Raw genomic sequence first — 10959 nt, forward strand, 5'->3', positions numbered from 1 at the left:
AGTGATGAGCGGTCGCTATAAGGCAGTGTAGTGGGGGACTCCGCGTGTGTAGCACTTTTTTCGGTCGTATCCGACGTCGCTGGGTGGCAATCCCACTTTCCCTGCAGACAGCTGCTCGGGAATATGCTCGGCAAGCACGGACGTCATCGGACGTCCGCCCCCAACAAGTGCAACTAACAAAATGAGAACAACAACTAAAAAAGTGGTAGGTTGTTCGCCTACCACGCGGGCGGCCCGGCTTCGATTCCCGGCCGATGCATCGTTTTGCTGTTCTCGCTATAATGCCGCCGCGCCGATTGCCCGCTTGAGCTGCGTCAGCCTCAGGAATGTGTAGCAGGATTCGCTGTGAGAAGAACCAAACACGCAGCACGCAAGAGGCCGTACTTGGACGGTCGCGTGCTATTTCTGAACTCTAGCGTCGGCCTGGCCCTACAGGCCGCTGTGTCCAGGTGCCGCAAGGGCGATGTACTGTTACCTCAGGCAGTGCTGCTTTCCGTTGAAAAAGCTGCGGCAGCAGTTTAATCTAGCCAGTCGGGAAAGCACGTGTAGCAACACAGCAGATTCTTGAGAAAGCGCAAACTGTCTATCTCTAATATGTGGGACTTACCAAGTTTCCTGGGACGCTTGTTGCAACGTGCCTCGGTAGCGCAGTAGGTAGCGCGTAAGTCTCATAATCTTAAGGTCGTGAGTTCGATCCTCACCCGGGGCATTTAATTTGCTGTACATCATGGCTGAATTAACGGCGCTGCTGTTGCTAGGGAACGAACTTAATTGTCGTTTGTTATCCCCAAGGAGTCCACGCCTCAGCGTAAAAATGTTTACTTCCAATTATGGCAAGGTACAACTTTGATCTTTCTCCTCCCCTGTTATGAGTAAAATATGATGCAAACAGCAATGAATAGTCAGTTTCGAGCTGTGCGCCATGCCAGTCTGCACGCACAAATACGCTCGCAAACAGAGAGCACCACTGAGTCCGGATTCAGCACGAAATGCGGGAGGAGAGGGAGTAAATCTCACGTTTACCGAGCAAATCCGGTGTGGTCTAGTGGCTAGGATACCTGGCTTTCACCCAGGAGGCCCGGGTTCGATTCCCGGTACCGGAAGAGAAGTTTTTGCGCACACGTCCCTCCATGTTTTGGCCTTCCAACCTTCGTTTGTCGCCCTCCTTCCGGAGCTTCAACCGAACGTAATCGGGGAAAACAGGCACAAGATGCAATTACTGTCAGCACCGGGATAAAGGCAGAAGAGGCACTAGTCCGCTGTTGGGCTGCTACCAGCGTCAGTGGGAAGTCGGTGAAGTGGCCAGTTGCGCCAGAAGCCAGCAATTACCGTAGTACGCCTACACACGCGTTCCAATTATTCACATTGCTTGCAGCCGCTCCACCCACAACGGGCATGAGCCCGGATAGCTCAGTCGGTAGAGCATTAGGCTTTTAATCTAAGGGTCCAGGGTTCGAGTCCCTGTCCGGGCGAAGATTTTTAACGCTTCCGTAATGGCTCGTCTCGTAGCGCTGGTAGCCCTGCCGTAATCAGTGCACAGAGTTCGTTTCCTGTCAACATTCTGCGCAGACCGGTTAGATTTTTCACGATTCGAGGGAAGCTTCAGATACGAGCAGTCGTGGCCGAGTGGTTAAGGCGTCTGACTAGAAATCAGATTCCCTCTGGGAGCGTAGGTTCGAGTCCTACCGACTGCGTCCGTTTTTCTTTTCTTTTTTTCTTTAGGAAGGAGGAGCAGAAAATTTCGCGGTTTGCCTGTCGTTTTGGTACCTCGCCACACCTCACCTCTCACAGTCGTTTATAGCGCCTGTCCTTTTGATAAGGGCGAATTCCAAGCGTCAGCTTTCGCGTCAGCCGAGCAAAGTCGGGACAAGTCGGGACATACTACAGGATGGCCTGCGTGGAGCAACGACGGAAAGAAAACGTTAATTTAACAGCACGTGGCTCACATACTCATACGCAAAAAGTTTCGCCCGTTGCGGTGGCCGGGAATCGAACCCGGATCAACTGCTTGGAAGGCAACTATGCTCACCATTACACCACCACCGCACAGCCGCTGCTCGCAACGCCGCGCTGTGTCGGCTTCCCGCCCGCCGCCAGCGGCCCACGGTGATAGTAGCTGTAGGCGCTTTACGAGGTAGGAGGGTGCATCCACACGCATTCGGGTAGCGCCTCCACGCACGCTGCGTCTTTGGGCAAGACTCGTCGCCGCGGCCGCAACGTTACTCACACGATAGTGATGAGCGGTCGCTATAAGGCAGTGTAGTGGGGGACTCCGCGTGTGTAGCACTTTTTTCGGTCGTATCCGACGTCGCTGGGTGGCAATCCCACTTTCCCTGCAGACAGCTGCTCGGGAATATGCTCGGCAAGCACGGACGTCATCGGACGTCCGCCCCCAACAAGTGCAACTAACAAAATGAGAACAACAACTAAAAAAGTGGTAGGTTGTTCGCCTACCACGCGGGCGGCCCGGCTTCGATTCCCGGCCGATGCATCGTTTTGCTGTTCTCGCTATAATGCCGCCGCGCCGATTGCCCGCTTGAGCTGCGTCAGCCTCAGGAATGTGTAGCAGGATTCGCTGTGAGAAGAACCAAACACGCAGCACGCAAGAGGCCGTACTTGGACGGTCGCGTGCTATTTCTGAACTCTAGCGTCGGCCTGGCCCTACAGGCCGCTGTGTCCAGGTGCCGCAAGGGCGATGTACTGTTACCTCAGGCAGTGCTGCTTTCCGTTGAAAAAGCTGCGGCAGCAGTTTAATCTAGCCAGTCGGGAAAGCACGTGTAGCAACACAGCAGATTCTTGAGAAAGCGCAAACTGTCTATCTCTAATATGTGGGACTTACCAAGTTTCCTGGGACGCTTGTTGCAACGTGCCTCGGTAGCGCAGTAGGTAGCGCGTAAGTCTCATAATCTTAAGGTCGTGAGTTCGATCCTCACCCGGGGCATTTAATTTGCTGTACATCATGGCTGAATTAACGGCGCTGCTGTTGCTAGGGAACGAACTTAATTGTCGTTTGTTATCCCCAAGGAGTCCACGCCTCAGCGTAAAAATGTTTACTTCCAATTATGGCAAGGTACAACTTTGATCTTTCTCCTCCCCTGTTATGAGTAAAATATGATGCAAACAGCAATGAATAGTCAGTTTCGAGCTGTGCGCCATGCCAGTCTGCACGCACAAATACGCTCGCAAACAGAGAGCACCACTGAGTCCGGATTCAGCACGAAATGCGGGAGGAGAGGGAGTAAATCTCACGTTTACCGAGCAAATCCGGTGTGGTCTAGTGGCTAGGATACCTGGCTTTCACCCAGGAGGCCCGGGTTCGATTCCCGGTACCGGAAGAGAAGTTTTTGCGCACACGTCCCTCCATGTTTTGGCCTTCCAACCTTCGTTTGTCGCCCTCCTTCCGGAGCTTCAACCGAACGTAATCGGGGAAAACAGGCACAAGATGCAATTACTGTCAGCACCGGGATAAAGGCAGAAGAGGCACTAGTCCGCTGTTGGGCTGCTACCAGCGTCAGTGGGAAGTCGGTGAAGTGGCCAGTTGCGCCAGAAGCCAGCAATTACCGTAGTACGCCTACACACGCGTTCCAATTATTCACATTGCTTGCAGCCGCTCCACCCACAACGGGCATGAGCCCGGATAGCTCAGTCGGTAGAGCATTAGGCTTTTAATCTAAGGGTCCAGGGTTCGAGTCCCTGTCCGGGCGAAGATTTTTAACGCTTCCGTAATGGCTCGTCTCGTAGCGCTGGTAGCCCTGCCGTAATCAGTGCACAGAGTTCGTTTCCTGTCAACATTCTGCGCAGACCGGTTAGATTTTTCACGATTCGAGGGAAGCTTCAGATACGAGCAGTCGTGGCCGAGTGGTTAAGGCGTCTGACTAGAAATCAGATTCCCTCTGGGAGCGTAGGTTCGAGTCCTACCGACTGCGTCCGTTTTTCTTTTCTTTTTTCTTTAGGAAGGAGGAGCAGAAAATTTCGCGGTTTGCCTGTCGTTTTGGTACCTCGCCACACCTCACCTCTCACAGTCGTTTATAGCGCCTGTCCTTTTGATAAGGGCGAATTCCAAGCGTCAGCTTTCGCGTCAGCCGAGCAAAGTCGGGACAAGTCGGGACATACTACAGGATGGCCTGCGTGGAGCAACGACGGAAAGAAAACGTTAATTTAACAGCACGTGGCTCACATACTCATACGCAAAAAGTTTCGCCCGTTGCGGTGGCCGGGAATCGAACCCGGATCAACTGCTTGGAAGGCAACTATGCTCACCATTACACCACCACCGCACAGCCGCTGCTCGCAACGCCGCGCTGTGTCGGCTTCCCGCCCGCCGCCAGCGGCCCACGGTGATAGTAGCTGTAGGCGCTTTACGAGGTAGGAGGTGCATCCACACGCATTCGGGTAGCGCCTCCACGCACGCTGCGTCTTTGGGCAAGACTCGTCGCCGCGGCCGCAACGTTACTCACACGATAGTGATGAGCGGTCGCTATAAGGCAGTGTAGTGGGGGACTCCGCGTGTGTAGCACTTTTTTCGGTCGTATCCGACGTCGCTGGGTGGCAATCCCACTTTCCCTGCAGACAGCTGCTCGGGAATATGCTCGGCAAGCACGGACGTCATCGGACGTCCGCCCCCAACAAGTGCAACTAACAAATGAGAACAACAACTAAAAAAGTGGTAGGTTGTTCGCCTACCACGCGGGCGGCCCGGCTTCGATTCCCGGCCGATGCATCGTTTTGCTGTTCTCGCTATAATGCCGCCGCGCCGATTGCCCGCTTGAGCTGCGTCAGCCTCAGGAATGTGTAGCAGGATTCGCTGTGAGAAGAACCAAACACGCAGCACGCAAGAGGCCGTACTTGGACGGTCGCGTGCTATTTCTGAACTCTAGCGTCGGCCTGGCCCTACAGGCCGCTGTGTCCAGGTGCCGCAAGGGCGATGTACTGTTACCTCAGGCAGTGCTGCTTTCCGTTGAAAAAGCTGCGGCAGCAGTTTAATCTAGCCAGTCGGGGAAAGCACGTGTAGCAACACAGCAGATTCTTGAGAAAGCGCAAACTGTCTATCTCTAATATGTGGGACTTACCAAGTTTCCTGGGACGCTTGTTGCAACGTGCCTCGGTAGCGCAGTAGGTAGCGCGTAAGTCTCATAATCTTAAGGTCGTGAGTTCGATCCTCACCCGGGGCATTTAATTTGCTGTACATCATGGCTGAATTAACGGCGCTGCTGTTGCTAGGGAACGAACTTAATTGTCGTTTGTTATCCCCAAGGAGTCCACGCCTCAGCGTAAAATGTTTACTTCCAATTATGGCAAGGTACAACTTTGATCTTTCTCCTCCCCTGTTATGAGTAAAATATGATGCAAACAGCAATGAATAGTCAGTTTCGAGCTGTGCGCCATGCCAGTCTGCACGCACAAATACGCTCGCAAACAGAGAGCACCACTGAGTCCGGATTCAGCACGAAATGCGGGAGGAGAGGGAGTAAATCTCACGTTTACCGAGCAAATCCGGTGTGGTCTAGTGGCTAGGATACCTGGCTTTCACCCAGGAGGCCCGGGTTCGATTCCCGGTACCGGAAGAGAAGTTTTTGCGCACACGTCCCTCCATGTTTTGGCCTTCCAACCTTCGTTTGTCGCCCTCCTTCCGGAGCTTCAACCGAACGTAATCGGGGGAAAACAGGCACAAGATGCAATTACTGTCAGCACCGGGATAAAGGCAGAAGAGGCACTAGTCCGCTGTTGGGCTGCTACCAGCGTCAGTGGGAAGTCGGTGAAGTGGCCAGTTGCGCAGAAGCCAGCAATTACCGTTAGTACGCCTACACACGCGTTCCAATTATTCACATTGCTTGCAGCCGCTCCACCCACAACGGGCATGAGCCCGGATAGCTCAGTCGGTAGAGCATTAGGCTTTTAATCTAAGGGTCCAGGGTTCGAGTCCCTGTCCGGGCGAAGATTTTTTAACGCTTCCGTAATGGCTCGTCTCGTAGCGCTGGTAGCCCTGCCGTAATCAGTGCACAGAGTTCGTTTCCTCGTCAACATTCTGCGCAGACCGGTTAGATTTTTCACGATTCGAGGGAAGCTTCAGATACGAGCAGTCGTGGCCGAGTGGTTAAGGCGTCTGACTAGAAATCAGATTCCCTCTGGGAGCGTAGGTTCGAGTCCTACCGACTGCGTCCGTTTTTCTTTTCTTTTTTTCTTTAGGAAGGAGGAGCAGAAAATTTCGCGGTTTGCCTGTCGTTTTGGTACCTCGCCACACCTCACCTCTCACAGTCGTTTATAGCGCCTGTCCTTTTGATAAGGGCGAATTCCAAGCGTCAGCTTTCGCGTCAGCCGAGCAAAGTCGGGACAAGTCGGGACATACTACAGGATGGCCTGCGTGGAGCAACGACGGAAAGAAAACGTTAATTTAACAGCACGTGGCTCACATACTCATACGCAAAAGTTTCGCCCGTTGCGGTGGCCGGGAATCGAACCCGGATCAACTGCTTGGAAGGCAACTATGCTCACCATTACACCACCACCGCACAGCCGCTGCTCGCAACGCCGCGCTGTGTCGGCTTCCCGCCCGCCGCCAGCGGCCCACGGTGATAGTAGCTGTAGGCGCTTTACGAGGTAGGAGGGTGCATCCACACGCATTCGGGGTAGCGCCTCCACGCACGCTGCGTCTTTGGGCAAGACTCGTCGCCGCGGCCGCAACGTTACTCACACGATAGTGATGAGCGGTCGCTATAAGGCAGTGTAGTGGGGGACTCCGCGTGTGTAGCACTTTTTTCGGTCGTATCCGACGTCGCTGGGTGGCAATCCCACTTTCCCTGCAGACAGCTGCTCGGGAATATGCTCGGCAAGCACGGACGTCATCGGACGTCCGCCCCCAACAAGTGCAACTAACAAAATGAGAACAACAACTAAAAAAGTGGTAGGTTGTTCGCCTACCACGCGGGCGGCCCGGCTTCGATTCCCGGCCGATGCATCGTTTTGCTGTTCTCGCTATAATGCCGCCGCGCCGATTGCCCGCTTGAGCTGCGTCAGCCTCAGGAATGTGTAGCAGGATTCGCTGTGAGAAGAACCAAACACGCAGCACGCAAGAGGCCGTACTTGGACGGTCGCGTGCTATTTCTGAACTCTAGCGTCGGCCTGGCCCTACAGGCCGCTGTGTCCAGGTGCCGCAAGGGCGATGTACTGTTACCTCAGGCAGTGCTGCTTTCCGTTGAAAAAGCTGCGGCAGCAGTTTAATCTAGCCAGTCGGGAAAGCACGTGTAGCAACACAGCAGATTCTTGAGAAAGCGCAAACTGTCTATCTCTAATATGTGGGACTTACCAAGTTTCCTGGGACGCTTGTTGCAACGTGCCTCGGTAGCGCAGTAGGTAGCGCGTAAGTCTCATAATCTTAAGGTCGTGAGTTCGATCCTCACCCGGGGCATTTAATTTGCTGTACATCATGGCTGAATTAACGGCGCTGCTGTTGCTAGGGAACGAACTTAATTGTCGTTTGTTATCCCCAAGGAGTCCACGCCTCAGCGTAAAAATGTTTACTTCCAATTATGGCAAGGTACAACTTTGATCTTTCTCTCTCCCCTGTTATGAGTAAAATATGATGCAAACAGCAATGAATAGTCAGTTTCGAGCTGTGCGCCATGCCAGTCTGCACGCACAAATACGCTCGCAAACAGAGAGCACCACTGAGTCCGGATTCAGCACGAAATGCGGGAGGAGAGGGAGTAAATCTCACGTTTACCGAGCAAATCCGGTGTGGTCTAGTGGCTAGGATACCTGGCTTTCACCCAGGAGGCCCGGGTTCGATTCCCGGTACCGGAAGAGAAGTTTTTGCGCACACGTCCCCTCCATGTTTTGGCCTTCCAACATTCGTTTGTCGCCCTCCTTCCGGAGCTTCAACCGAACGTAATCGGGGAAAACAGGCACAAGATGCAATTACTGTCAGCACCGGGATAAAGGCAGAAGAGGCACTAGTCCGCTGTTGGGCTGCTACCAGCGTCAGTGGGAAGTCGGTGAAGTGGCCAGTTGCGCCAGAAGCCAGCAATTACCGTAGTACGCCTACACACGCGTTCCAATTATTCACATTGCTTGCAGCCGCTCCACCCACAACGGGCATGAGCCCGATAGCTCAGTCGGTAGAGCATTAGGCTTTTAATCTAAGGGTCCAGGGTTCGAGTCCCTGTCCGGGCGAAGATTTTTAACGCTTCCGTAATGGCTCGTCTCGTAGCGCTGGTAGCCCTGCCGTAATCAGTGCACAGAGTTCGTTTCCTGTCAACATTCTGCGCAGACCGGTTAGATTTTCACGATTCGAGGGAAGCTTCAGATACGAGCAGTCGTGGCCGAGTGGTTAAGGCGTCTGACTAGAAATCAGATTCCCTCTGGGAGCGTAGGTTCGAGTCCTACCGACTGCGTCCGTTTTTCTTTTCTTTTTTTCTTTAGGAAGGAGGAGCAGAAAATTTCGCGGTTTGCCTGTCGTTTTGGTACCTCGCCACACCTCACCTCTCACAGTCGTTTATAGCGCCTGTCCTTTTGATAAGGGCGAATTCCAAGCGTCAGCTTTCGCGTCAGCCGAGCAAAGTCGGGACAAGTCGGGACATACTACAGGATGGCCTGCGTGGAGCAACGACGGAAAGAAAACGTTAATTAACAGCACGTGGCTCACATACTCATACGCAAAAAGTTTCGCCCGTTGCGGTGGCCGGGAATCGAACCCGGATCAACTGCTTGGAAGGCAACTATGCTCACCATTACACCACCACCGCACAGCCGCTGCTCGCAACGCCGCGCTGTGTCGGCTTCCGCCCGCCGCCAGCGGCCCACGGTGATAGTAGCTGTAGGCGCTTTACGAGGTAGGAGGGTGCATCCACACGCATTCGGGTAGCGCCTCCACGCACGCTGCGTCTTTGGGCAAGACTCGTCGCCGCGGCCGCAACGTTACTCACACGATAGTGATGAGCGGTCGCTATAAGGCAGTGTAGTGGGGGAACTCCGCGTGTGTAGCACTTTTTTCGGTCGTATCCGACGTCGCTGGGTGGCAATCCCACTTTCCCCTGCAGACAGCTGCTCGGGAATATGCTCGGCAAGCACGGACGTCATCGGACGTCCGCCCCCAACAAGTGCAACTAACAAAATGAGAACAACAACTAAAAAAGTGGTAGGTTGTTCGCCTACCACGCGGGCGGCCCGGCTTCGATTCCCGGCCGATGCATCGTTTTGCTGTTCTCGCTATAATGCCGCCGCGCCGATTGCCCGCTTGAGCTGCGTCAGCCTCAGGAATGTGTAGCAGGATTCGCTGTGAGAAGAACCAACACGCAGCACGCAAGAGGCCGTACTTGGACGGTCGCGTGCTATTTCTGAACTCTAGCGTCGGCCTGGCCCTACAGGCCGCTGTGTCCAGGTGCCGCAAGGGGCGATGTACTGTTACCTCAGGCAGTGCTGCTTTCCGTTGAAAAAGCTGCGGCAGCAGTTTAATCTAGCCAGTCGGGAAAGCACGTGTAGCAACACAGCAGATTCTTGAGAAAGCGCAAACTGTCTATCTCTAATATGTGGGACTTACCAAGTTTCCTGGGACGCTTGTTGCAACGTGCCTCGGTAGCGCAGTAGGTAGCGCGTAAGTCTCATAATCTTAAGGTCGTGAGTTCGATCCTCACCCGGGGCATTTAATTTGCTGTACATCATGGCTGAATTAACGGCGCTGCTGTTGCTAGGGAACGAACTTAATTGTCGTTTGTTATCCCCAAGGAGTCCACGCCTCAGCGTAAAAATGTTTACTTCCAATTATGGCAAGGTACAACTTTGATCTTTCTCCTCCCCTGTTATGAGTAAAATATGATGCAAACAGCAATGAATAGTCAGTTTCGAGCTGTGCGCCATGCCAGTCTGCACGCACAAATACGCTCGCAAACAGAGAGCACCACTGAGTCCGGATTCAGCACGAAATGCGGGAGGAGAGGGAGTAAATCTCACGTTTACCGAGCAAATCCGGTGTGGTCTAGTGGCTAGGATACCTGGCTTTCACCCAGGAGGCCCGGGGTTCGATTCCCGGTACCGGAAGAGAAGTTTTTGCGCACACGTCCCTCCATGTTTTGGCCTTCCAACCTTCGTTGTCGCCCTCCTTCCGGAGCTTCAACCGAACGTAATCGGGGAAAACAGGCACAAGATGCAATTACTGTCAGCACCGGGATAAAGGCAGAAGAGGCACTAGTCCGCTGTTGGGCTGCTACCAGCGTCAGTGGGAAGTCGGTGAAGTGGCCAGTTGCGCCAGAAGCCAGCAATTACCGTAGTACGCCTACACACGCGTTCCAATTATTCACATTGCTTGCAGCCGCTCCACCACAACGGGCATGAGCCCGGATAGCTCAGTCGGTAGAGCATTAGGCTTTTAACCTAAGGGTCCAGGGTTCGAGTCCCTGTCCGGGCGAAGATTTTTAACGCTTCCGTAATGGCTCGTCTCGTAGCGCTGGTAGCCCTGCCGTAATCAGTGCACAGAGTTCGTTTCCCTGTCAACATTCTGCGCAGACCGGTTAGATTTTTCACGATTCGAGGGAAGCTTCAGATACGAGCAGTCGTGGCCGAGTGGTTAAGGCGTCTGACTAGAAATCAGATTCCCTCTGGGAGCGTAGGTTCGAGTCCTACCGACTGCGTCCGTTTTTTCTTTTCTTTTTTTCTTTAGGAAGGAGGAGCAGAAAATTTCGCGGTTTGCCTGTCGTTTTGGTACCTCGCCACACCTCACCTCTCACAGTCGTTTATAGCGCCTGTCCTTTTGATAAGGGCGAATTCCAAGCGTCAGCTTTCGCGTCAGCCGAGCAAAGTCGGGACAAGTCGGGACATACTACAGGATGGCCTGCGTGGAGCAACGACGGAAAGAAAACGTTAATTTAACAGCACGTGGCTCACATACTCATACGCAAAAAGTTTCGCCCGTTGCGGTGGCCGGGAATCGAACCCGGATCAACTGCTTGGAAGGCAACTATGCTCACC

At 53.7% G+C, this 10959-nt stretch overlaps 24 non-coding genes across 24 annotated transcripts; 20 read left to right on the forward strand and 4 right to left on the reverse strand.

The window, feature by feature from the left end:
* Positions 1 to 636: 636 nt before the first annotated feature.
* On the forward strand, positions 637 to 709 carry Trnam-cau (transfer RNA methionine (anticodon CAU)). Its single transcript has one exon. It is a non-coding gene; the product is annotated as a tRNA-Met (tRNA).
* A 322-nt stretch (positions 710 to 1031) lies between these two features.
* Trnae-uuc (transfer RNA glutamic acid (anticodon UUC)) lies at positions 1032 to 1103 on the forward strand. The gene has a single exon. It is a non-coding gene; the product is annotated as a tRNA-Glu (tRNA).
* Positions 1104 to 1399: 296 nt separating this feature from the next.
* Positions 1400 to 1472, forward strand: Trnak-uuu (transfer RNA lysine (anticodon UUU)). The gene has a single exon. It is a non-coding gene; the product is annotated as a tRNA-Lys (tRNA).
* Positions 1473 to 1612: 140 nt separating this feature from the next.
* Positions 1613 to 1694, forward strand: Trnas-aga (transfer RNA serine (anticodon AGA)). Its single transcript has one exon. It is a non-coding gene; the product is annotated as a tRNA-Ser (tRNA).
* Positions 1695 to 1974: 280 nt separating this feature from the next.
* Positions 1975 to 2046, reverse strand: Trnag-ucc (transfer RNA glycine (anticodon UCC)). The gene has a single exon. It is a non-coding gene; the product is annotated as a tRNA-Gly (tRNA).
* Positions 2047 to 2868: 822 nt separating this feature from the next.
* Positions 2869 to 2941, forward strand: Trnam-cau (transfer RNA methionine (anticodon CAU)). Its single transcript has one exon. It is a non-coding gene; the product is annotated as a tRNA-Met (tRNA).
* A 322-nt stretch (positions 2942 to 3263) lies between these two features.
* Trnae-uuc (transfer RNA glutamic acid (anticodon UUC)) lies at positions 3264 to 3335 on the forward strand. Its single transcript has one exon. It is a non-coding gene; the product is annotated as a tRNA-Glu (tRNA).
* Positions 3336 to 3631: 296 nt separating this feature from the next.
* Positions 3632 to 3704, forward strand: Trnak-uuu (transfer RNA lysine (anticodon UUU)). The gene has a single exon. It is a non-coding gene; the product is annotated as a tRNA-Lys (tRNA).
* Positions 3705 to 3844: 140 nt separating this feature from the next.
* Trnas-aga (transfer RNA serine (anticodon AGA)) lies at positions 3845 to 3926 on the forward strand. Its single transcript has one exon. It is a non-coding gene; the product is annotated as a tRNA-Ser (tRNA).
* A 279-nt stretch (positions 3927 to 4205) lies between these two features.
* Positions 4206 to 4277, reverse strand: Trnag-ucc (transfer RNA glycine (anticodon UCC)). Its single transcript has one exon. It is a non-coding gene; the product is annotated as a tRNA-Gly (tRNA).
* An 821-nt stretch (positions 4278 to 5098) lies between these two features.
* Positions 5099 to 5171, forward strand: Trnam-cau (transfer RNA methionine (anticodon CAU)). The gene has a single exon. It is a non-coding gene; the product is annotated as a tRNA-Met (tRNA).
* Positions 5172 to 5492: 321 nt separating this feature from the next.
* On the forward strand, positions 5493 to 5564 carry Trnae-uuc (transfer RNA glutamic acid (anticodon UUC)). Its single transcript has one exon. It is a non-coding gene; the product is annotated as a tRNA-Glu (tRNA).
* A 297-nt stretch (positions 5565 to 5861) lies between these two features.
* Trnak-uuu (transfer RNA lysine (anticodon UUU)) lies at positions 5862 to 5934 on the forward strand. Its single transcript has one exon. It is a non-coding gene; the product is annotated as a tRNA-Lys (tRNA).
* A 142-nt stretch (positions 5935 to 6076) lies between these two features.
* Positions 6077 to 6158, forward strand: Trnas-aga (transfer RNA serine (anticodon AGA)). The gene has a single exon. It is a non-coding gene; the product is annotated as a tRNA-Ser (tRNA).
* A 279-nt stretch (positions 6159 to 6437) lies between these two features.
* Positions 6438 to 6509, reverse strand: Trnag-ucc (transfer RNA glycine (anticodon UCC)). Its single transcript has one exon. It is a non-coding gene; the product is annotated as a tRNA-Gly (tRNA).
* An 823-nt stretch (positions 6510 to 7332) lies between these two features.
* Positions 7333 to 7405, forward strand: Trnam-cau (transfer RNA methionine (anticodon CAU)). The gene has a single exon. It is a non-coding gene; the product is annotated as a tRNA-Met (tRNA).
* Positions 7406 to 7728: 323 nt separating this feature from the next.
* Positions 7729 to 7800, forward strand: Trnae-uuc (transfer RNA glutamic acid (anticodon UUC)). The gene has a single exon. It is a non-coding gene; the product is annotated as a tRNA-Glu (tRNA).
* Positions 7801 to 8096: 296 nt separating this feature from the next.
* On the forward strand, positions 8097 to 8170 carry Trnak-uuu (transfer RNA lysine (anticodon UUU)). Its single transcript has one exon. It is a non-coding gene; the product is annotated as a tRNA-Lys (tRNA).
* Positions 8171 to 8308: 138 nt separating this feature from the next.
* On the forward strand, positions 8309 to 8390 carry Trnas-aga (transfer RNA serine (anticodon AGA)). The gene has a single exon. It is a non-coding gene; the product is annotated as a tRNA-Ser (tRNA).
* A 279-nt stretch (positions 8391 to 8669) lies between these two features.
* Trnag-ucc (transfer RNA glycine (anticodon UCC)) lies at positions 8670 to 8741 on the reverse strand. The gene has a single exon. It is a non-coding gene; the product is annotated as a tRNA-Gly (tRNA).
* Positions 8742 to 9564: 823 nt separating this feature from the next.
* Positions 9565 to 9637, forward strand: Trnam-cau (transfer RNA methionine (anticodon CAU)). The gene has a single exon. It is a non-coding gene; the product is annotated as a tRNA-Met (tRNA).
* A 322-nt stretch (positions 9638 to 9959) lies between these two features.
* Positions 9960 to 10032, forward strand: Trnae-uuc (transfer RNA glutamic acid (anticodon UUC)). Its single transcript has one exon. It is a non-coding gene; the product is annotated as a tRNA-Glu (tRNA).
* A 294-nt stretch (positions 10033 to 10326) lies between these two features.
* Positions 10327 to 10399, forward strand: Trnak-uuu (transfer RNA lysine (anticodon UUU)). The gene has a single exon. It is a non-coding gene; the product is annotated as a tRNA-Lys (tRNA).
* A 141-nt stretch (positions 10400 to 10540) lies between these two features.
* Trnas-aga (transfer RNA serine (anticodon AGA)) lies at positions 10541 to 10622 on the forward strand. The gene has a single exon. It is a non-coding gene; the product is annotated as a tRNA-Ser (tRNA).
* The last annotated feature ends 337 nt before the right edge of the window (positions 10623 to 10959 follow it).

This window comes from Schistocerca cancellata, unplaced genomic scaffold (genome assembly GCF_023864275.1).
Source record: "Schistocerca cancellata isolate TAMUIC-IGC-003103 unplaced genomic scaffold, iqSchCanc2.1 HiC_scaffold_544, whole genome shotgun sequence".
Classification (NCBI taxonomy): domain Eukaryota; kingdom Metazoa; phylum Arthropoda; class Insecta; order Orthoptera; family Acrididae; genus Schistocerca; species Schistocerca cancellata.